General features: G+C 65.8%; 49 non-coding genes across 49 annotated transcripts; 25 read left to right on the top strand and 24 right to left on the bottom strand.

Moving 5' to 3' along the window:
• The first annotated feature begins 16 nt into the window (after window positions 1-16).
• On the top strand, window positions 17-89 carry TRNAV-CAC (transfer RNA valine (anticodon CAC)). The gene has a single exon. It is a non-coding gene; the product is annotated as a tRNA-Val (tRNA).
• A 237-nt stretch (window positions 90-326) lies between these two features.
• TRNAR-ACG (transfer RNA arginine (anticodon ACG)) lies at window positions 327-399 on the top strand. The gene has a single exon. It is a non-coding gene; the product is annotated as a tRNA-Arg (tRNA).
• A 142-nt stretch (window positions 400-541) lies between these two features.
• TRNAW-CCA (transfer RNA tryptophan (anticodon CCA)) lies at window positions 542-613 on the bottom strand. Its single transcript has one exon. It is a non-coding gene; the product is annotated as a tRNA-Trp (tRNA).
• A 544-nt stretch (window positions 614-1,157) lies between these two features.
• Window positions 1,158-1,228, bottom strand: TRNAG-GCC (transfer RNA glycine (anticodon GCC)). The gene has a single exon. It is a non-coding gene; the product is annotated as a tRNA-Gly (tRNA).
• Window positions 1,229-1,390: 162 nt separating this feature from the next.
• On the top strand, window positions 1,391-1,463 carry TRNAV-CAC (transfer RNA valine (anticodon CAC)). Its single transcript has one exon. It is a non-coding gene; the product is annotated as a tRNA-Val (tRNA).
• A 237-nt stretch (window positions 1,464-1,700) lies between these two features.
• Window positions 1,701-1,773, top strand: TRNAR-ACG (transfer RNA arginine (anticodon ACG)). The gene has a single exon. It is a non-coding gene; the product is annotated as a tRNA-Arg (tRNA).
• A 142-nt stretch (window positions 1,774-1,915) lies between these two features.
• TRNAW-CCA (transfer RNA tryptophan (anticodon CCA)) lies at window positions 1,916-1,987 on the bottom strand. The gene has a single exon. It is a non-coding gene; the product is annotated as a tRNA-Trp (tRNA).
• Window positions 1,988-2,531: 544 nt separating this feature from the next.
• On the bottom strand, window positions 2,532-2,602 carry TRNAG-GCC (transfer RNA glycine (anticodon GCC)). The gene has a single exon. It is a non-coding gene; the product is annotated as a tRNA-Gly (tRNA).
• Window positions 2,603-2,764: 162 nt separating this feature from the next.
• TRNAV-CAC (transfer RNA valine (anticodon CAC)) lies at window positions 2,765-2,837 on the top strand. The gene has a single exon. It is a non-coding gene; the product is annotated as a tRNA-Val (tRNA).
• Window positions 2,838-3,082: 245 nt separating this feature from the next.
• Window positions 3,083-3,155, top strand: TRNAR-ACG (transfer RNA arginine (anticodon ACG)). The gene has a single exon. It is a non-coding gene; the product is annotated as a tRNA-Arg (tRNA).
• Window positions 3,156-3,297: 142 nt separating this feature from the next.
• TRNAW-CCA (transfer RNA tryptophan (anticodon CCA)) lies at window positions 3,298-3,369 on the bottom strand. Its single transcript has one exon. It is a non-coding gene; the product is annotated as a tRNA-Trp (tRNA).
• Window positions 3,370-3,913: 544 nt separating this feature from the next.
• Window positions 3,914-3,984, bottom strand: TRNAG-GCC (transfer RNA glycine (anticodon GCC)). Its single transcript has one exon. It is a non-coding gene; the product is annotated as a tRNA-Gly (tRNA).
• A 162-nt stretch (window positions 3,985-4,146) lies between these two features.
• Window positions 4,147-4,219, top strand: TRNAV-CAC (transfer RNA valine (anticodon CAC)). The gene has a single exon. It is a non-coding gene; the product is annotated as a tRNA-Val (tRNA).
• A 237-nt stretch (window positions 4,220-4,456) lies between these two features.
• On the top strand, window positions 4,457-4,529 carry TRNAR-ACG (transfer RNA arginine (anticodon ACG)). Its single transcript has one exon. It is a non-coding gene; the product is annotated as a tRNA-Arg (tRNA).
• A 142-nt stretch (window positions 4,530-4,671) lies between these two features.
• TRNAW-CCA (transfer RNA tryptophan (anticodon CCA)) lies at window positions 4,672-4,743 on the bottom strand. The gene has a single exon. It is a non-coding gene; the product is annotated as a tRNA-Trp (tRNA).
• Window positions 4,744-5,287: 544 nt separating this feature from the next.
• Window positions 5,288-5,358, bottom strand: TRNAG-GCC (transfer RNA glycine (anticodon GCC)). Its single transcript has one exon. It is a non-coding gene; the product is annotated as a tRNA-Gly (tRNA).
• A 162-nt stretch (window positions 5,359-5,520) lies between these two features.
• Window positions 5,521-5,593, top strand: TRNAV-CAC (transfer RNA valine (anticodon CAC)). The gene has a single exon. It is a non-coding gene; the product is annotated as a tRNA-Val (tRNA).
• A 241-nt stretch (window positions 5,594-5,834) lies between these two features.
• Window positions 5,835-5,907, top strand: TRNAR-ACG (transfer RNA arginine (anticodon ACG)). The gene has a single exon. It is a non-coding gene; the product is annotated as a tRNA-Arg (tRNA).
• A 142-nt stretch (window positions 5,908-6,049) lies between these two features.
• TRNAW-CCA (transfer RNA tryptophan (anticodon CCA)) lies at window positions 6,050-6,121 on the bottom strand. The gene has a single exon. It is a non-coding gene; the product is annotated as a tRNA-Trp (tRNA).
• A 544-nt stretch (window positions 6,122-6,665) lies between these two features.
• TRNAG-GCC (transfer RNA glycine (anticodon GCC)) lies at window positions 6,666-6,736 on the bottom strand. The gene has a single exon. It is a non-coding gene; the product is annotated as a tRNA-Gly (tRNA).
• Window positions 6,737-6,898: 162 nt separating this feature from the next.
• Window positions 6,899-6,971, top strand: TRNAV-CAC (transfer RNA valine (anticodon CAC)). Its single transcript has one exon. It is a non-coding gene; the product is annotated as a tRNA-Val (tRNA).
• A 245-nt stretch (window positions 6,972-7,216) lies between these two features.
• TRNAR-ACG (transfer RNA arginine (anticodon ACG)) lies at window positions 7,217-7,289 on the top strand. The gene has a single exon. It is a non-coding gene; the product is annotated as a tRNA-Arg (tRNA).
• Window positions 7,290-7,434: 145 nt separating this feature from the next.
• Window positions 7,435-7,506, bottom strand: TRNAW-CCA (transfer RNA tryptophan (anticodon CCA)). The gene has a single exon. It is a non-coding gene; the product is annotated as a tRNA-Trp (tRNA).
• A 544-nt stretch (window positions 7,507-8,050) lies between these two features.
• Window positions 8,051-8,121, bottom strand: TRNAG-GCC (transfer RNA glycine (anticodon GCC)). The gene has a single exon. It is a non-coding gene; the product is annotated as a tRNA-Gly (tRNA).
• A 162-nt stretch (window positions 8,122-8,283) lies between these two features.
• On the top strand, window positions 8,284-8,356 carry TRNAV-CAC (transfer RNA valine (anticodon CAC)). The gene has a single exon. It is a non-coding gene; the product is annotated as a tRNA-Val (tRNA).
• A 241-nt stretch (window positions 8,357-8,597) lies between these two features.
• TRNAR-ACG (transfer RNA arginine (anticodon ACG)) lies at window positions 8,598-8,670 on the top strand. The gene has a single exon. It is a non-coding gene; the product is annotated as a tRNA-Arg (tRNA).
• A 145-nt stretch (window positions 8,671-8,815) lies between these two features.
• On the bottom strand, window positions 8,816-8,887 carry TRNAW-CCA (transfer RNA tryptophan (anticodon CCA)). Its single transcript has one exon. It is a non-coding gene; the product is annotated as a tRNA-Trp (tRNA).
• Window positions 8,888-9,431: 544 nt separating this feature from the next.
• On the bottom strand, window positions 9,432-9,502 carry TRNAG-GCC (transfer RNA glycine (anticodon GCC)). The gene has a single exon. It is a non-coding gene; the product is annotated as a tRNA-Gly (tRNA).
• A 162-nt stretch (window positions 9,503-9,664) lies between these two features.
• TRNAV-CAC (transfer RNA valine (anticodon CAC)) lies at window positions 9,665-9,737 on the top strand. Its single transcript has one exon. It is a non-coding gene; the product is annotated as a tRNA-Val (tRNA).
• Window positions 9,738-9,974: 237 nt separating this feature from the next.
• TRNAR-ACG (transfer RNA arginine (anticodon ACG)) lies at window positions 9,975-10,047 on the top strand. The gene has a single exon. It is a non-coding gene; the product is annotated as a tRNA-Arg (tRNA).
• Window positions 10,048-10,189: 142 nt separating this feature from the next.
• On the bottom strand, window positions 10,190-10,261 carry TRNAW-CCA (transfer RNA tryptophan (anticodon CCA)). The gene has a single exon. It is a non-coding gene; the product is annotated as a tRNA-Trp (tRNA).
• Window positions 10,262-10,805: 544 nt separating this feature from the next.
• On the bottom strand, window positions 10,806-10,876 carry TRNAG-GCC (transfer RNA glycine (anticodon GCC)). Its single transcript has one exon. It is a non-coding gene; the product is annotated as a tRNA-Gly (tRNA).
• A 162-nt stretch (window positions 10,877-11,038) lies between these two features.
• TRNAV-CAC (transfer RNA valine (anticodon CAC)) lies at window positions 11,039-11,111 on the top strand. Its single transcript has one exon. It is a non-coding gene; the product is annotated as a tRNA-Val (tRNA).
• Window positions 11,112-11,356: 245 nt separating this feature from the next.
• On the top strand, window positions 11,357-11,429 carry TRNAR-ACG (transfer RNA arginine (anticodon ACG)). Its single transcript has one exon. It is a non-coding gene; the product is annotated as a tRNA-Arg (tRNA).
• Window positions 11,430-11,574: 145 nt separating this feature from the next.
• TRNAW-CCA (transfer RNA tryptophan (anticodon CCA)) lies at window positions 11,575-11,646 on the bottom strand. Its single transcript has one exon. It is a non-coding gene; the product is annotated as a tRNA-Trp (tRNA).
• A 544-nt stretch (window positions 11,647-12,190) lies between these two features.
• On the bottom strand, window positions 12,191-12,261 carry TRNAG-GCC (transfer RNA glycine (anticodon GCC)). Its single transcript has one exon. It is a non-coding gene; the product is annotated as a tRNA-Gly (tRNA).
• A 162-nt stretch (window positions 12,262-12,423) lies between these two features.
• TRNAV-CAC (transfer RNA valine (anticodon CAC)) lies at window positions 12,424-12,496 on the top strand. The gene has a single exon. It is a non-coding gene; the product is annotated as a tRNA-Val (tRNA).
• Window positions 12,497-12,737: 241 nt separating this feature from the next.
• TRNAR-ACG (transfer RNA arginine (anticodon ACG)) lies at window positions 12,738-12,810 on the top strand. The gene has a single exon. It is a non-coding gene; the product is annotated as a tRNA-Arg (tRNA).
• Window positions 12,811-12,949: 139 nt separating this feature from the next.
• TRNAW-CCA (transfer RNA tryptophan (anticodon CCA)) lies at window positions 12,950-13,021 on the bottom strand. The gene has a single exon. It is a non-coding gene; the product is annotated as a tRNA-Trp (tRNA).
• Window positions 13,022-13,568: 547 nt separating this feature from the next.
• TRNAG-GCC (transfer RNA glycine (anticodon GCC)) lies at window positions 13,569-13,639 on the bottom strand. Its single transcript has one exon. It is a non-coding gene; the product is annotated as a tRNA-Gly (tRNA).
• A 162-nt stretch (window positions 13,640-13,801) lies between these two features.
• Window positions 13,802-13,874, top strand: TRNAV-CAC (transfer RNA valine (anticodon CAC)). Its single transcript has one exon. It is a non-coding gene; the product is annotated as a tRNA-Val (tRNA).
• Window positions 13,875-14,331: 457 nt separating this feature from the next.
• On the bottom strand, window positions 14,332-14,403 carry TRNAW-CCA (transfer RNA tryptophan (anticodon CCA)). Its single transcript has one exon. It is a non-coding gene; the product is annotated as a tRNA-Trp (tRNA).
• A 547-nt stretch (window positions 14,404-14,950) lies between these two features.
• On the bottom strand, window positions 14,951-15,021 carry TRNAG-GCC (transfer RNA glycine (anticodon GCC)). The gene has a single exon. It is a non-coding gene; the product is annotated as a tRNA-Gly (tRNA).
• Window positions 15,022-15,183: 162 nt separating this feature from the next.
• TRNAV-CAC (transfer RNA valine (anticodon CAC)) lies at window positions 15,184-15,256 on the top strand. Its single transcript has one exon. It is a non-coding gene; the product is annotated as a tRNA-Val (tRNA).
• A 241-nt stretch (window positions 15,257-15,497) lies between these two features.
• TRNAR-ACG (transfer RNA arginine (anticodon ACG)) lies at window positions 15,498-15,570 on the top strand. The gene has a single exon. It is a non-coding gene; the product is annotated as a tRNA-Arg (tRNA).
• Window positions 15,571-15,709: 139 nt separating this feature from the next.
• Window positions 15,710-15,781, bottom strand: TRNAW-CCA (transfer RNA tryptophan (anticodon CCA)). Its single transcript has one exon. It is a non-coding gene; the product is annotated as a tRNA-Trp (tRNA).
• A 547-nt stretch (window positions 15,782-16,328) lies between these two features.
• TRNAG-GCC (transfer RNA glycine (anticodon GCC)) lies at window positions 16,329-16,399 on the bottom strand. The gene has a single exon. It is a non-coding gene; the product is annotated as a tRNA-Gly (tRNA).
• A 162-nt stretch (window positions 16,400-16,561) lies between these two features.
• Window positions 16,562-16,634, top strand: TRNAV-CAC (transfer RNA valine (anticodon CAC)). The gene has a single exon. It is a non-coding gene; the product is annotated as a tRNA-Val (tRNA).
• A 247-nt stretch (window positions 16,635-16,881) lies between these two features.
• TRNAR-ACG (transfer RNA arginine (anticodon ACG)) lies at window positions 16,882-16,954 on the top strand. The gene has a single exon. It is a non-coding gene; the product is annotated as a tRNA-Arg (tRNA).
• The last annotated feature ends 11 nt before the right edge of the window (window positions 16,955-16,965 follow it).

Here is a 16,965-nt window from a genome sequence, read left to right as displayed (position 1 = left end):
TGAGGGCGCCCTCTGGGTTTCTGTAGTGTAGTGGTTATCACATTCGCCTCACACGTGAAAGGTCCCTGGTTCGAAACCAGGCAGAAACAGCGGTGCCTTTTGCGCCAAGGGCGCGGGCGGGCGGGCGGGGTGGGGCGTCCTTGCCGCTGCTGCGGTTTGCCCGTCGTGCCCTTTTTGTCCTGCAGTTCCTCCGAGGCGGCCGGGAGATGGAGCCGGCCGGAGAAGGAAAGAGCCCATCTGCCCTCATCCCCCTCTCCTCGCAGCTGGGCGGGGGGGCTGCCTCCCGCAAGCAGGCATGGTGACACCTGGGAAAGGTCATGGTCCCCGGGCCAGTGGCGCAACGGATAACGCGCCTGACTACGGATCAGGAGATTGCAGGTTCGACTCCTGCCTGGCTTGCGGTGGGTGCCCTTCCTTGGTCCCTTGGGGGAGGGGCGTGCTTCTTTTCGGGGCTGCTGCTGCTGCTGGGGCAGAAAAGCAAGGCCTGGGGCAAAAAGAAGGGCCAGGCCTGCCACACCCCACGGGAGCAGAGTCGCCTGCTTGACCCCGATGTGATTTGAACACATAACCTTCTGATCTGGAGTCAGACGCGCTGCCGTTGCGCCACGAGGTCAGGCGGCAAGGCGGCAGGCTTCTGGCAGCGGGCACGCTGAAGCCGGGAGGACAGGCAGCCTTGCCTTCGGGCGCCCAGGGTCCTGAGGTCGGCGCCGAGTCGGGTGCTCGCAGGGGGCCCTTGCGGCTCAGCTGGGGAGCAAGCGAGCAAGCCAGCTGGCGTGGGAACCGCAGCCCTGGGCCTCACGAGCGACCTGTCGGGCCCGTGCCCAAGCGGGCTGCGGAGCCAGACGTGGCGGGGAGCTGGTGGTGCTCCTTTCCCTAGCCCGTGCTCCATTTCCGTCGAAGAGCGCAAAGGCACGTCACATCCAGCCAAGGCAGCACGCTTCTCGGGAGCCTGCCCTTGGCCCCAGGCTGGGGCTCCTCAGAAAGAAGGAAAGTGAGGAAGAAAGGGGCAAAGAGCAGCAGCAGCAGCACCCTGCCGAGAGGCTCCTGCCAGAAGCCCAGCGGGTCAAGTGCACCATGGAGCCCTGAGGCTCCGGGCAGGGAGATGCTCGTGAGCCAAGTGCACCAAAAGAGGGGCCGAGGCAGGGGAAAAGGGGGCCTGCATTGGCCGTGAATCGAACACGGGCCTCCCGCGTGGCGGGCGAGAATTCTACCACTGAACCACCAATGCACATGGCCAGGAGCCTCGTGAGCACAGCATGTGTAGTCTGGTGTGGGTGTTGGCCGAGGCCAGCCGGTGCTTTGTGCTGCGTGTCAGGGCCTGAGGCAGCTCTTGTGCCAGCCAAAGGGGGCTCCTGCCAGCGCAGCAGCCAGCAGTGAGGGCGCCCTCTGGGTTTCTGTAGTGTAGTGGTTATCACATTCGCCTCACACGCGAAAGGTCCCTGGTTCGAAACCAGGCAGAAACAGCGGTGCCTTTTGCGCCAAGGGCGCGGGCGGGCGGGCGGGGTGGGGCGTCCTTGCCGCTGCTGCGGTTTGCCCGTCGTGCCCTTTTTGTCCTGCAGTTCCTCCGAGGCGGCCGGGAGATGGAGCCGGCCGGAGAAGGAAAGAGCCCATCTGCCCTCATCCCCCTCTCCTCGCAGCTGGGCGGGGGGGCTGCCTCCCGCAAGCAGGCATGGTGACACCTGGGAAAGGTCATGGTCCCCGGGCCAGTGGCGCAACGGATAACGCGCCTGACTACGGATCAGGAGATTGCAGGTTCGACTCCTGCCTGGCTTGCGGTGGGTGCCCTTCCTTGGTCCCTTGGGGGAGGGGCGTGCTTCTTTTCAGGGCTGCTGCTGCTGCTGGGGCAGAAAAGCAAGGCCTGGGGCAAAAAGAAGGGCCAGGCCTGCCACACCCCACGGGAGCAGAGTCGCCTGCTTGACCCCGATGTGATTTGAACACATAACCTTCTGATCTGGAGTCAGACGCGCTGCCGTTGCGCCACGAGGTCAGGCGGCAAGGCGGCAGGCTTCTGGCAGCGGGCACGCTGAAGCCGGGAGGACAGGCAGCCTTGCCTTCGGGCGCCCAGGGTCCTGAGGTCGGCGCCGAGTCGGGTGCTCGCAGGGGGCCCTTGCGGCTCAGCTGGGGAGCAAGCGAGCAAGCCAGCTGGCGTGGGAACCGCAGCCCTGGGCCTCACGAGCGACCTGTCGGGCCCGTGCCCAAGCGGGCTGCGGAGCCAGACGTGGCGGGGAGCTGGTGGTGCTCCTTTCCCTAGCCCGTGCTCCATTTCCGTCGAAGAGCGCAAAGGCACGTCACATCCAGCCAAGGCAGCACGCTTCTCGGGAGCCTGCCCTTGGCCCCAGGCTGGGGCTCCTCAGAAAGAAGGAAAGTGAGGAAGAAAGGGGCAAAGAGCAGCAGCAGCAGCACCCTGCCGAGAGGCTCCTGCCAGAAGCCCAGCGGGTCAAGTGCACCATGGAGCCCTGAGGCTCCGGGCAGGGAGATGCTCGTGAGCCAAGTGCACCAAAAGAGGGGCCGAGGCAGGGGAAAAGGGGGCCTGCATTGGCCGTGAATCGAACACGGGCCTCCCGCGTGGCGGGCGAGAATTCTACCACTGAACCACCAATGCACATGGCCAGGAGCCTCGTGAGCACAGCATGTGTAGTCTGGTGTGGGTGTTGGCCGAGGCCAGCCGGTGCTTTGTGCTGCGTGTCAGGGCCTGAGGCAGCTCTTGTGCCAGCCAAAGGGGGCTCCTGCCAGCGCAGCAGCCAGCAGTGAGGGCGCCCTCTGGGTTTCTGTAGTGTAGTGGTTATCACATTCGCCTCACACGCGAAAGGTCCCTGGTTCGAAACCAGGCAGAAACAGCGGTGCCTTTTGCGCCAAGGGCGCGGGCGGGCGGGCGGGCGGGCGGGGTGGGGCGTCCTTGCCGCTGCTGCGGTTTGCCCGTCGTGCCCTTTTTGTCCTGCAGTTCCTCCGAGGCGGCCGGGAGATGGAGCCGGCCGGAGAAGGAAAGAGCCCATCTGCCCTCATCCCCCTCTCCTCGCAGCTGGGCGGGGGGGCTGCCTCCCGCAAGCAGGCATGGTGACACCTGGGAAAGGTCATGGTCCCCGGGCCAGTGGCGCAACGGATAACGCGCCTGACTACGGATCAGGAGATTGCAGGTTCGACTCCTGCCTGGCTTGCGGTGGGTGCCCTTCCTTGGTCCCTTGGGGGAGGGGCGTGCTTCTTTTCGGGGCTGCTGCTGCTGCTGGGGCAGAAAAGCAAGGCCTGGGGCAAAAAGAAGGGCCAGGCCTGCCACACCCCACGGGAGCAGAGTCGCCTGCTTGACCCCGATGTGATTTGAACACATAACCTTCTGATCTGGAGTCAGACGCGCTGCCGTTGCGCCACGAGGTCAGGCGGCAAGGCGGCAGGCTTCTGGCAGCGGGCACGCTGAAGCCGGGAGGACAGGCAGCCTTGCCTTCGGGCGCCCAGGGTCCTGAGGTCGGCGCCGAGTCGGGTGCTCGCAGGGGGCCCTTGCGGCTCAGCTGGGGAGCAAGCGAGCAAGCCAGCTGGCGTGGGAACCGCAGCCCTGGGCCTCACGAGCGACCTGTCGGGCCCGTGCCCAAGCGGGCTGCGGAGCCAGACGTGGCGGGGAGCTGGTGGTGCTCCTTTCCCTAGCCCGTGCTCCATTTCCGTCGAAGAGCGCAAAGGCACGTCACATCCAGCCAAGGCAGCACGCTTCTCGGGAGCCTGCCCTTGGCCCCAGGCTGGGGCTCCTCAGAAAGAAGGAAAGTGAGGAAGAAAGGGGCAAAGAGCAGCAGCAGCAGCACCCTGCCGAGAGGCTCCTGCCAGAAGCCCAGCGGGTCAAGTGCACCATGGAGCCCTGAGGCTCCGGGCAGGGAGATGCTCGTGAGCCAAGTGCACCAAAAGAGGGGCCGAGGCAGGGGAAAAGGGGGCCTGCATTGGCCGTGAATCGAACACGGGCCTCCCGCGTGGCGGGCGAGAATTCTACCACTGAACCACCAATGCACATGGCCAGGAGCCTCGTGAGCACAGCATGTGTAGTCTGGTGTGGGTGTTGGCCGAGGCCAGCCGGTGCTTTGTGCTGCGTGTCAGGGCCTGAGGCAGCTCTTGTGCCAGCCAAAGGGGGCTCCTGCCAGCGCAGCAGCCAGCAGTGAGGGCGCCCTCTGGGTTTCTGTAGTGTAGTGGTTATCACATTCGCCTCACACGCGAAAGGTCCCTGGTTCGAAACCAGGCAGAAACAGCGGTGCCTTTTGCGCCAAGGGCGCGGGCGGGCGGGCGGGGTGGGGCGTCCTTGCCGCTGCTGCGGTTTGCCCGTCGTGCCCTTTTTGTCCTGCAGTTCCTCCGAGGCGGCCGGGAGATGGAGCCGGCCGGAGAAGGAAAGAGCCCATCTGCCCTCATCCCCCTCTCCTCGCAGCTGGGCGGGGGGGCTGCCTCCCGCAAGCAGGCATGGTGACACCTGGGAAAGGTCATGGTCCCCGGGCCAGTGGCGCAACGGATAACGCGCCTGACTACGGATCAGGAGATTGCAGGTTCGACTCCTGCCTGGCTTGCGGTGGGTGCCCTTCCTTGGTCCCTTGGGGGAGGGGCGTGCTTCTTTTCGGGGCTGCTGCTGCTGCTGGGGCAGAAAAGCAAGGCCTGGGGCAAAAAGAAGGGCCAGGCCTGCCACACCCCACGGGAGCAGAGTCGCCTGCTTGACCCCGATGTGATTTGAACACATAACCTTCTGATCTGGAGTCAGACGCGCTGCCGTTGCGCCACGAGGTCAGGCGGCAAGGCGGCAGGCTTCTGGCAGCGGGCACGCTGAAGCCGGGAGGACAGGCAGCCTTGCCTTCGGGCGCCCAGGGTCCTGAGGTCGGCGCCGAGTCGGGTGCTCGCAGGGGGCCCTTGCGGCTCAGCTGGGGAGCAAGCGAGCAAGCCAGCTGGCGTGGGAACCGCAGCCCTGGGCCTCACGAGCGACCTGTCGGGCCCGTGCCCAAGCGGGCTGCGGAGCCAGACGTGGCGGGGAGCTGGTGGTGCTCCTTTCCCTAGCCCGTGCTCCATTTCCGTCGAAGAGCGCAAAGGCACGTCACATCCAGCCAAGGCAGCACGCTTCTCGGGAGCCTGCCCTTGGCCCCAGGCTGGGGCTCCTCAGAAAGAAGGAAAGTGAGGAAGAAAGGGGCAAAGAGCAGCAGCAGCAGCACCCTGCCGAGAGGCTCCTGCCAGAAGCCCAGCGGGTCAAGTGCACCATGGAGCCCTGAGGCTCCGGGCAGGGAGATGCTCGTGAGCCAAGTGCACCAAAAGAGGGGCCGAGGCAGGGGAAAAGGGGGCCTGCATTGGCCGTGAATCGAACACGGGCCTCCCGCGTGGCGGGCGAGAATTCTACCACTGAACCACCAATGCACATGGCCAGGAGCCTCGTGAGCACAGCATGTGTAGTCTGGTGTGGGTGTTGGCCGAGGCCAGCCGGTGCTTTGTGCTGCGTGTCAGGGCCTGAGGCAGCTCTTGTGCCAGCCAAAGGGGGCTCCTGCCAGCGCAGCAGCCAGCAGTGAGGGCGCCCTCTGGGTTTCTGTAGTGTAGTGGTTATCACATTCGCCTCACACGCGAAAGGTCCCTGGTTCGAAACCAGGCAGAAACAGCGGTGCCTTTTGCGCCAAGGGCGCGGGCGGGCGGGCGGGCGGGGTGGGGCGTCCTTGCCGCTGCTGCGGTTTGCCCGTCGTGCCCTTTTTGTCCTGCAGTTCCTCCGAGGCGGCCGGGAGATGGAGCCGGCCGGAGAAGGAAAGAGCCCATCTGCCCTCATCCCCCTCTCCTCGCAGCTGGGCGGGGGGGCTGCCTCCCGCAAGCAGGCATGGTGACACCTGGGAAAGGTCATGGTCCCCGGGCCAGTGGCGCAACGGATAACGCGCCTGACTACGGATCAGGAGATTGCAGGTTCGACTCCTGCCTGGCTTGCGGTGGGTGCCCTTCCTTGGTCCCTTGGGGGAGGGGCGTGCTTCTTTTCGGGGCTGCTGCTGCTGCTGGGGCAGAAAAGCAAGGCCTGGGGCAAAAAGAAGGGCCAGGCCTGCCACACCCCACGGGAGCAGAGTCGCCTGCTTGACCCCGATGTGATTTGAACACATAACCTTCTGATCTGGAGTCAGACGCGCTGCCGTTGCGCCACGAGGTCAGGCGGCAAGGCGGCAGGCTTCTGGCAGCGGGCACGCTGAAGCCGGGAGGACAGGCAGCCTTGCCTTCGGGCGCCCAGGGTCCTGAGGTCGGCGCCGAGTCGGGTGCTCGCAGGGGGCCCTTGCGGCTCAGCTGGGGAGCAAGCGAGCAAGCCAGCTGGCGTGGGAACCGCAGCCCTGGGCCTCACGAGCGACCTGTCGGGCCCGTGCCCAAGCGGGCTGCGGAGCCAGACGTGGCGGGGAGCTGGTGGTGCTCCTTTCCCTAGCCCGTGCTCCATTTCCGTCGAAGAGCGCAAAGGCACGTCACATCCAGCCAAGGCAGCACGCTTCTCGGGAGCCTGCCCTTGGCCCCAGGCTGGGGCTCCTCAGAAAGAAGGAAAGTGAGGAAGAAAGGGGCAAAGAGCAGCAGCAGCAGCACCCTGCCGAGAGGCTCCTGCCAGAAGCCCAGCGGGTCAAGTGCACCATGGAGCCCTGAGGCTCCGGGCAGGGAGATGCTCGTGAGCCAAGTGCACCAAAAGAGGGGCCGAGGCAGGGGAAAAGGGGGCCTGCATTGGCCGTGAATCGAACACGGGCCTCCCGCGTGGCGGGCGAGAATTCTACCACTGAACCACCAATGCACATGGCCAGGAGCCTCGTGAGCACAGCATGTGTAGTCTGGTGTGGGTGTTGGCCGAGGCCAGCCGGTGCTTTGTGCGGCGTGTCAGGGCCTGAGGCAGCTCTTGTGCCAGCCAAAGGGGGCTCCTGCCAGCGCAGCAGCCAGCAGTGAGGGCGCCCTCTGGGTTTCTGTAGTGTAGTGGTTATCACATTCGCCTCACACGCGAAAGGTCCCTGGTTCGAAACCAGGCAGAAACAGCGGTGCCTTTTGCGCCAAGGGCGCGGGCGGGCGGGCGGGCGGGCGGGGTGGGGCGTCCTTGCCGCTGCTGCGGTTTGCCCGTCGTGCCCTTTTTGTCCTGCAGTTCCTCCGAGGCGGCCGGGAGATGGAGCCGGCCGGAGAAGGAAAGAGCCCATCTGCCCTCATCCCCCTCTCCTCGCAGCTGGGCGGGGGGGCTGCCTCCCGCAAGCAGGCATGGTGACACCTGGGAAAGGTCATGGTCCCCGGGCCAGTGGCGCAACGGATAACGCGCCTGACTACGGATCAGGAGATTGCAGGTTCGACTCCTGCCTGGCTTGCGGTGGGTGCCCTTCCTTGGTCCCTTGGGGGAGGGGCGTGCTTCTTTTCGGGGCTGCTGCTGCTGCTGCTGGGGCAGAAAAGCAAGGCCTGGGGCAAAAAGAAGGGCCAGGCCTGCCACACCCCACGGGAGCAGAGTCGCCTGCTTGACCCCGATGTGATTTGAACACATAACCTTCTGATCTGGAGTCAGACGCGCTGCCGTTGCGCCACGAGGTCAGGCGGCAAGGCGGCAGGCTTCTGGCAGCGGGCACGCTGAAGCCGGGAGGACAGGCAGCCTTGCCTTCGGGCGCCCAGGGTCCTGAGGTCGGCGCCGAGTCGGGTGCTCGCAGGGGGCCCTTGCGGCTCAGCTGGGGAGCAAGCGAGCAAGCCAGCTGGCGTGGGAACCGCAGCCCTGGGCCTCACGAGCGACCTGTCGGGCCCGTGCCCAAGCGGGCTGCGGAGCCAGACGTGGCGGGGAGCTGGTGGTGCTCCTTTCCCTAGCCCGTGCTCCATTTCCGTCGAAGAGCGCAAAGGCACGTCACATCCAGCCAAGGCAGCACGCTTCTCGGGAGCCTGCCCTTGGCCCCAGGCTGGGGCTCCTCAGAAAGAAGGAAAGTGAGGAAGAAAGGGGCAAAGAGCAGCAGCAGCAGCACCCTGCCGAGAGGCTCCTGCCAGAAGCCCAGCGGGTCAAGTGCACCATGGAGCCCTGAGGCTCCGGGCAGGGAGATGCTCGTGAGCCAAGTGCACCAAAAGAGGGGCCGAGGCAGGGGAAAAGGGGGCCTGCATTGGCCGTGAATCGAACACGGGCCTCCCGCGTGGCGGGCGAGAATTCTACCACTGAACCACCAATGCACATGGCCAGGAGCCTCGTGAGCACAGCATGTGTAGTCTGGTGTGGGTGTTGGCCGAGGCCAGCCGGTGCTTTGTGCTGCGTGTCAGGGCCTGAGGCAGCTCTTGTGCCAGCCAAAGGGGGCTCCTGCCAGCGCAGCAGCCAGCAGTGAGGGCGCCCTCTGGGTTTCTGTAGTGTAGTGGTTATCACATTCGCCTCACACGCGAAAGGTCCCTGGTTCGAAACCAGGCAGAAACAGCGGTGCCTTTTGCGCCAAGGGCGCGGGCGGGCGGGCGGGCGGGGTGGGGCGTCCTTGCCGCTGCTGCGGTTTGCCCGTCGTGCCCTTTTTGTCCTGCAGTTCCTCCGAGGCGGCCGGGAGATGGAGCCGGCCGGAGAAGGAAAGAGCCCATCTGCCCTCATCCCCCTCTCCTCGCAGCTGGGCGGGGGGGCTGCCTCCCGCAAGCAGGCATGGTGACACCTGGGAAAGGTCATGGTCCCCGGGCCAGTGGCGCAACGGATAACGCGCCTGACTACGGATCAGGAGATTGCAGGTTCGACTCCTGCCTGGCTTGCGGTGGGTGCCCTTCCTTGGTCCCTTGGGGGAGGGGCGTGCTTCTTTTCGGGGCTGCTGCTGCTGCTGCTGGGGCAGAAAAGCAAGGCCTGGGGCAAAAAGAAGGGCCAGGCCTGCCACACCCCACGGGAGCAGAGTCGCCTGCTTGACCCCGATGTGATTTGAACACATAACCTTCTGATCTGGAGTCAGACGCGCTGCCGTTGCGCCACGAGGTCAGGCGGCAAGGCGGCAGGCTTCTGGCAGCGGGCACGCTGAAGCCGGGAGGACAGGCAGCCTTGCCTTCGGGCGCCCAGGGTCCTGAGGTCGGCGCCGAGTCGGGTGCTCGCAGGGGGCCCTTGCGGCTCAGCTGGGGAGCAAGCGAGCAAGCCAGCTGGCGTGGGAACCGCAGCCCTGGGCCTCACGAGCGACCTGTCGGGCCCGTGCCCAAGCGGGCTGCGGAGCCAGACGTGGCGGGGAGCTGGTGGTGCTCCTTTCCCTAGCCCGTGCTCCATTTCCGTCGAAGAGCGCAAAGGCACGTCACATCCAGCCAAGGCAGCACGCTTCTCGGGAGCCTGCCCTTGGCCCCAGGCTGGGGCTCCTCAGAAAGAAGGAAAGTGAGGAAGAAAGGGGCAAAGAGCAGCAGCAGCAGCACCCTGCCGAGAGGCTCCTGCCAGAAGCCCAGCGGGTCAAGTGCACCATGGAGCCCTGAGGCTCCGGGCAGGGAGATGCTCGTGAGCCAAGTGCACCAAAAGAGGGGCCGAGGCAGGGGAAAAGGGGGCCTGCATTGGCCGTGAATCGAACACGGGCCTCCCGCGTGGCGGGCGAGAATTCTACCACTGAACCACCAATGCACATGGCCAGGAGCCTCGTGAGCACAGCATGTGTAGTCTGGTGTGGGTGTTGGCCGAGGCCAGCCGGTGCTTTGTGCTGCGTGTCAGGGCCTGAGGCAGCTCTTGTGCCAGCCAAAGGGGGCTCCTGCCAGCGCAGCAGCCAGCAGTGAGGGCGCCCTCTGGGTTTCTGTAGTGTAGTGGTTATCACATTCGCCTCACACGCGAAAGGTCCCTGGTTCGAAACCAGGCAGAAACAGCGGTGCCTTTTGCGCCAAGGGCGCGGGCGGGCGGGCGGGGTGGGGCGTCCTTGCCGCTGCTGCGGTTTGCCCGTCGTGCCCTTTTTGTCCTGCAGTTCCTCCGAGGCGGCCGGGAGATGGAGCCGGCCGGAGAAGGAAAGAGCCCATCTGCCCTCATCCCCCTCTCCTCGCAGCTGGGCGGGGGGGCTGCCTCCCGCAAGCAGGCATGGTGACACCTGGGAAAGGTCATGGTCCCCGGGCCAGTGGCGCAACGGATAACGCGCCTGACTACGGATCAGGAGATTGCAGGTTCGACTCCTGCCTGGCTTGCGGTGGGTGCCCTTCCTTGGTCCCTTGGGGGAGGGGCGTGCTTCTTTTCGGGGCTGCTGCTGCTGCTGGGGCAGAAAAGCAAGGCCTGGGGCAAAAAGAAGGGCCAGGCCTGCCACACCCCACGGGAGCAGAGTCGCCTGCTTGACCCCGATGTGATTTGAACACATAACCTTCTGATCTGGAGTCAGACGCGCTGCCGTTGCGCCACGAGGTCAGGCGGCAAGGCGGCAGGCTTCTGGCAGCGGGCACGCTGAAGCCGGGAGGACAGGCAGCCTTGCCTTCGGGCGCCCAGGGTCCTGAGGTCGGCGCCGAGTCGGGTGCTCGCAGGGGGCCCTTGCGGCTCAGCTGGGGAGCAAGCGAGCAAGCCAGCTGGCGTGGGAACCGCAGCCCTGGGCCTCACGAGCGACCTGTCGGGCCCGTGCCCAAGCGGGCTGCGGAGCCAGACGTGGCGGGGAGCTGGTGGTGCTCCTTTCCCTAGCCCGTGCTCCATTTCCGTCGAAGAGCGCAAAGGCACGTCACATCCAGCCAAGGCAGCACGCTTCTCGGGAGCCTGCCCTTGGCCCCAGGCTGGGGCTCCTCAGAAAGAAGGAAAGTGAGGAAGAAAGGGGCAAAGAGCAGCAGCAGCAGCACCCTGCCGAGAGGCTCCTGCCAGAAGCCCAGCGGGTCAAGTGCACCATGGAGCCCTGAGGCTCCGGGCAGGGAGATGCTCGTGAGCCAAGTGCACCAAAAGAGGGGCCGAGGCAGGGGAAAAGGGGGCCTGCATTGGCCGTGAATCGAACACGGGCCTCCCGCGTGGCGGGCGAGAATTCTACCACTGAACCACCAATGCACATGGCCAGGAGCCTCGTGAGCACAGCATGTGTAGTCTGGTGTGGGTGTTGGCCGAGGCCAGCCGGTGCTTTGTGCTGCGTGTCAGGGCCTGAGGCAGCTCTTGTGCCAGCCAAAGGGGGCTCCTGCCAGCGCAGCAGCCAGCAGTGAGGGCGCCCTCTGGGTTTCTGTAGTGTAGTGGTTATCACATTCGCCTCACACGCGAAAGGTCCCTGGTTCGAAACCAGGCAGAAACAGCGGTGCCTTTTGCGCCAAGGGCGCGGGCGGGCGGGCGGGCGGGCTGGGTGGGGCGTCCTTGCCGCTGCTGCGGTTTGCCCGTCGTGCCCTTTTTGTCCTGCAGTTCCTCCGAGGCGGCCGGGAGATGGAGCCGGCCGGAGAAGGAAAGAGCCCATCTGCCCTCATCCCCCTCTCCTCGCAGCTGGGCGGGGGGGCTGCCTCCCGCAAGCAGGCATGGTGACACCTGGGAAAGGTCATGGTCCCCGGGCCAGTGGTGCAACGGATAACGCGCCTGACTACGGATCAGGAGATTGCAGGTTCGACTCCTGCCTGGCTTGCGGTGGGTGCCCTTCCTTGGTCCCTTGGGGGAGGGGCGTGCTTCTTTTCGGGGCTGCTGCTGCTGCTGCTGGGGCAGAAAAGCAAGGCCTGGGGCAAAAAGAAGGGCCAGGCCTGCCACACCCCACGGGAGCAGAGTCGCCTGCTTGACCCCGATGTGATTTGAACACATAACCTTCTGATCTGGAGTCAGACGCGCTGCCGTTGCGCCACGAGGTCAGGCGGCAAGGCGGCAGGCTTCTGGCAGCGGGCACGCTGAAGCCGGGAGGACAGGCAGCCTTGCCTTCGGGCGCCCAGGGTCCTGAGGTCGGCGCCGAGTCGGGTGCTCGCAGGGGGCCCTTGCGGCTCAGCTGGGGAGCAAGCGAGCAAGCCAGCTGGCGTGGGAACCGCAGCCCTGGGCCTCACGAGCGACCTGTCGGGCCCGTGCCCAAGCGGGCTGCGGAGCCAGACGTGGCGGGGAGCTGGTGGTGCTCCTTTCCCTAGCCCGTGCTCCATTTCCGTCGAAGAGCGCAAAGGCACGTCACATCCAGCCAAGGCAGCACGCTTCTCGGGAGCCTGCCCTTGGCCCCAGGCTGGGGCTCCTCAGAAAGAAGGAAAGTGAGGAAGAAAGGGGCAAAGAGCAGCAGCAGCAGCACCCTGCCGAGAGGCTCCTGCCAGAAGCCCAGCGGGTCAAGTGCACCATGGAGCCCTGAGGCTCCGGGCAGGGAGATGCTCGTGAGCCAAGTGCACCAAAAGAGGGGCCGAGGCAGGGGAAAAGGGGGCCTGCATTGGCCGTGAATCGAACACGGGCCTCCCGCGTGGCGGGCGAGAATTCTACCACTGAACCACCAATGCACATGGCCAGGAGCCTCGTGAGCACAGCATGTGTAGTCTGGTGTGGGTGTTGGCCGAGGCCAGCCGGTGCTTTGTGCTGCGTGTCAGGGCCTGAGGCAGCTCTTGTGCCAGCCAAAGGGGGCTCCTGCCAGCGCAGCAGCCAGCAGTGACGGCGCCCTCTGGGTTTCTGTAGTGTAGTGGTTATCACATTCGCCTCACACGCGAAAGGTCCCTGGTTTGAAACCAGGCAGAAACAGCGGTGCCTTTTGCGCCAAGGGCGCAGGCGGGCGGGCGGGCGGGGTGGGGCGTCCTTGCCGCTGCTGCGGTTTGCCCGTCGTGCCCTTTTTGTCCTGCAGTTCCTCCGAGGCGGCCGGGAGATGGAGCCGGCCGGAGAAGGAAAGAGCCCATCTGCCCTCATCCCCCTCTCCTCGCAGCTGGGCGGGGGGGCTGCCTCCCGCAAGCAGGCATGGTGACACCTGGGAAAGGTCATGGTCCCCGGGCCAGTGGCGCAACGGATAACGCGCCTGACTACGGATCAGGAGATTGCAGGTTCGACTCCTGCCTGGCTTGCGGTGGGTGCCCTTCCTTGGTCCCTTGGGGGAGGGGTGTGCTTCTTTTCGGGGCTGCTGCTGCTGGGGCAGAAAAGCAAGGCCTGGGGCAAAAAGAAGGGCCAGGCCTGCCACACCCCACGGGAGCAGAGTCGCCTGCTTGACCCCGATGTGATTTGAACACATAACCTTCTGATCTGGAGTCAGACGCGCTGCCGTTGCGCCACGAGGTCAGGCGGCAAGGCGGCAGGCTTCTGGCAGCGGGCACGCTGAAGCCAGGAGGACAGGCAGCCTTGCCTTCGGGCGCCCAGGGTCCTGAGGTCGGCGCCGAGTCGGGTGCTCGCAGGGGGCCCTTGCGGCTCAGCTGGGGAGCAAGCGAGCAAGCCAGCTGGCGTGGGAACCGCAGCCCTGGGCCTCACGAGCGACCTGTCGGGCCCGTGCCCAAGCGGGCTGCGGAGCCAGACGTGGCGGGGAGCTGGTGGTGCTCCTTTCCCTAGCCCGTGCTCCATTTCCGTCGAAGAGCGCAAAGGCACGTCACATCCAGCCAAGGCAGCACGCTTCTCGGGAGCCTGCCCTTGGCCCCAGGCTGGGGCTCCTCAGAAAGAAGGAAAGTGAGGAAGAAAGGGGCAAAGAGCAGCAGCAGCAGCAGCACCCTGCCGAGAGGCTCCTGCCAGAAGCCCAGCGGGTCAAGTGCACCATGGAGCCCTGAGGCTCCGGGCAGGGAGATGCTCGTGAGCCAAGTGCACCAAAAGAGGGGCCGAGGCAGGGGAAAAGGGGGCCTGCATTGGCCGTGAATCGAACACGGGCCTCCCGCGTGGCGGGCGAGAATTCTACCACTGAACCACCAATGCACATGGCCAGGAGCCTCGTGAGCACAGCATGTGTAGTCTGGTGTGGGTGTTGGCCGAGGCCAGCCGGTGCTTTGTGCTGCGTGTCAGGGCCTGAGGCAGCTCTTGTGCCAGCCAAAGGGGGCTCCTGCCAGCGCAGCAGCCAGCAGTGAGGGCGCCCTCTGGGTTTCTGTAGTGTAGTGGTTATCACATTCGCCTCACACGCGAAAGGTCCCTGGTTCGAAACCAGGCAGAAACAGCGGTGCCTTTTGCGCCAAGGGCGCGGGCGGGCGGGCGGGCGGGCTGGGTGGGGCGTCCTTGCCGCTGCTGCGGTTTGCCCGTCGTGCCCTTTTTGTCCTGCAGTTCCTCCGAGGCGGCCGGGAGATGGAGCCGGCCGGAGAAGGAAAGAGCCCATCTGCCCTCATCCCCCTCTCCTCGCAGCTGGGCGGGGGGGCTGCCTCCCGCAAGCAGGCATGGTGACACCTGGGAAAGGTCATGGTCCCCGGGCCAGTGGTGCAACGGATAACGCGCCTGACTACGGATCAGGAGATTGCAGGTTCGACTCCTGCCTGCCTTGCGGTGGGTGCCCTTCCTTGGTCCCTTGGGGGAGGGGCGTGCTTCTTTTCGGGGCTGCTGCTGCTGGGGCAGAAAAGCAAGGCCTGGGGCAAAAAGAAGGGCCAGGCCTGCCACACCCCACGGGAGCAGAGTCGCCTGCTTGACCCCGATGTGATTTGAACACATAACCTTCTGATCTGGAGTCAGACGCGCTGCCGTTGCGCCACGAGGTCAGGCGGCAAGGCGGCAGGCTTCTGGCAGCGGGCACGCTGAAGCCGGGAGGACAGGCAGCCTTGCCTTCGGGCGCCCAGGGTCCTGAGGTCGGCGCCGAGTCGGGTGCTCGCAGGGGGCCCTTGCGGCTCAGCTGGGGAGCAAGCGAGCAAGCCAGCTGGCGTGGGAACCGCAGCCCTGGGCCTCACGAGCGACCTGTCGGGCCCGTGCCCAAGCGGGCTGCGGAGCCAGACGTGGCGGGGAGCTGGTGGTGCTCCTTTCCCTAGCCCGTGCTCCATTTCCGTCGAAGAGCGCAAAGGCACGTCACATCCAGCCAAGGCAGCACGCTTCTCGGGAGCCTGCCCTTGGCCCCAGGCTGGGGCTCCTCAGAAAGAAGGAAAGTGAGGAAGAAAGGGGCAAAGAGCAGCAGCAGCAGCAGCACCCTGCCGAGAGGCTCCTGCCAGAAGCCCAGCGGGTCAAGTGCACCATGGAGCCCTGAGGCTCCGGGCAGGGAGATGCTCGTGAGCCAAGTGCACCAAAAGAGGGGCCGAGGCAGGGGAAAAGGGGGCCTGCATTGGCCGTGAATCGAACACGGGCCTCCCGCGTGGCGGGCGAGAATTCTACCACTGAACCACCAATGCACATGGCCAGGAGCCTCGTGAGCACAGCATGTGTAGTCTGGTGTGGGTGTTGGCCGAGGCCAGCCGGTGCTTTGTGCTGCGTGTCAGGGCCTGAGGCAGCTCTTGTGCCAGCCAAAGGGGGCTCCTGCCAGCGCAGCAGCCAGCAGTGAGGGCGCCCTCTGGGTTTCTGTAGTGTAGTGGTTATCACATTCGCCTCACACGCGAAAGGTCCCTGGTTTGAAACCAGGCAGAAACAGCGGTGCCTTTTGCGCCAAGGGCGCAGGCGGGCGGGCGGGCGGGGTGGGGCGTCCTTGCCGCTGCTGCGGTTTGCCCGTCGTGCCCTTTTTGTCCTGCAGTTCCTCCGAGGCGGCCGGGAGATGGAGCCGGCCGGAGAAGGAAAGAGCCCATCTGCCCTCATCCCCCTCTCCTCGCAGCTGGGCGGGGGGGCTGCCTCCCGCAAGCAGGCATGGTGACACCTGGGAAAGGTCATGGTCCCCGGGCCAGTGGCGCAACGGATAACGCGCCTGACTACGGATCAGGAGATTGCAGGTTCGACTCCTGCCTGGCTTGCGGTGGGTGCCCTTCCTTGGTCCCTTGGGGGAGGGGTGTGCTTCTTTTCGGGGCTGCTGCTGCTGGGGCAGAAAAGCAAGGCCTGGGGCAAAAAGAAGGGCCAGGCCTGCCACACCCCACGGGAGCAGAGTCGCCTGCTTGACCCCGATGTGATTTGAACACATAACCTTCTGATCTGGAGTCAGACGCGCTGCCGTTGCGCCACGAGGTCAGGCGGCAAGGCGGCAGGCTTCTGGCAGCGGGCACGCTGAAGCCAGGAGGACAGGCAGCCTTGCCTTCGGGCGCCCAGGGTCCTGAGGTCGGCGCCGAGTCGGGTGCTCGCAGGGGGCCCTTGCGGCTCAGCTGGGGAGCAAGCGAGCAAGCCAGCTGGCGTGGGAACCGCAGCCCTGGGCCTCACGAGCGACCTGTCGGGCCCGTGCCCAAGCGGGCTGCGGAGCCAGACGTGGCGGGGAGCTGGTGGTGCTCCTTTCCCTAGCCCGTGCTCCATTTCCGTCGAAGAGCGCAAAGGCACGTCACATCCAGCCAAGGCAGCACGCTTCTCGGGAGCCTGCCCTTGGCCCCAGGCTGGGGCTCCTCAGAAAGAAGGAAAGTGAGGAAGAAAGGGGCAAAGAGCAGCAGCAGCAGCAGCACCCTGCCGAGAGGCTCCTGCCAGAAGCCCAGCGGGTCAAGTGCACCATGGAGCCCTGAGGCTCCGGGCAGGGAGATGCTCGTGAGCCAAGTGCACCAAAAGAGGGGCCGAGGCAGGGGAAAAGGGGGCCTGCATTGGCCGTGAATCGAACACGGGCCTCCCGCGTGGCGGGCGAGAATTCTACCACTGAACCACCAATGCACATGGCCAGGAGCCTCGTGAGCACAGCATGTGTAGTCTGGTGTGGGTGTTGGCCGAGGCCAGCCGGTGCTTTGTGCTGCGTGTCAGGGCCTGAGGCAGCTCTTGTGCCAGCCAAAGGGGGCTCCTGCCAGCGCAGCAGCCAGCAGTGAGGGCGCCCTCTGGGTTTCTGTAGTGTAGTGGTTATCACATTCGCCTCACACGCGAAAGGTCCCTGGTTCGAAACCAGGCAGAAACAGCGGTGCCTTTTGCGCCAAGGGCGCGGGCGGGCGGGCGGGCGGGCGGGGTGGGGCGTCCTTGCCGCTGCTGCGGTTTGCCCGTCGTGCCCTTTTTGTCCTGCAGTTCCTCCGAGGCGGCCGGGAGATGGAGCCGGCCGGAGAAGGAAAGAGCCCATCTGCCCTCATCCCCCTCTCCTCGCAGCTGGGCGGGGGGGGGCTGCCTCCCGCAAGCAGGCATGGTGACACCTGGGAAAGGTCATGGTCCCCGGGCCAGTGGCGCAACGGATAACGCGCCTGACTACGGATCAGGAGATTGCAGGTTCGACTCCTGCCTGGCTTGCGGTGGGTGCC

This window comes from Carettochelys insculpta, chromosome 3 (assembly GCF_033958435.1).
Source record: "Carettochelys insculpta isolate YL-2023 chromosome 3, ASM3395843v1, whole genome shotgun sequence".
NCBI classification, from domain to species: domain Eukaryota; kingdom Metazoa; phylum Chordata; order Testudines; family Carettochelyidae; genus Carettochelys; species Carettochelys insculpta.
Note: the sequence above shows the minus strand (reverse complement) of the source record. Positions and strands in the feature narration are given on the sequence as shown.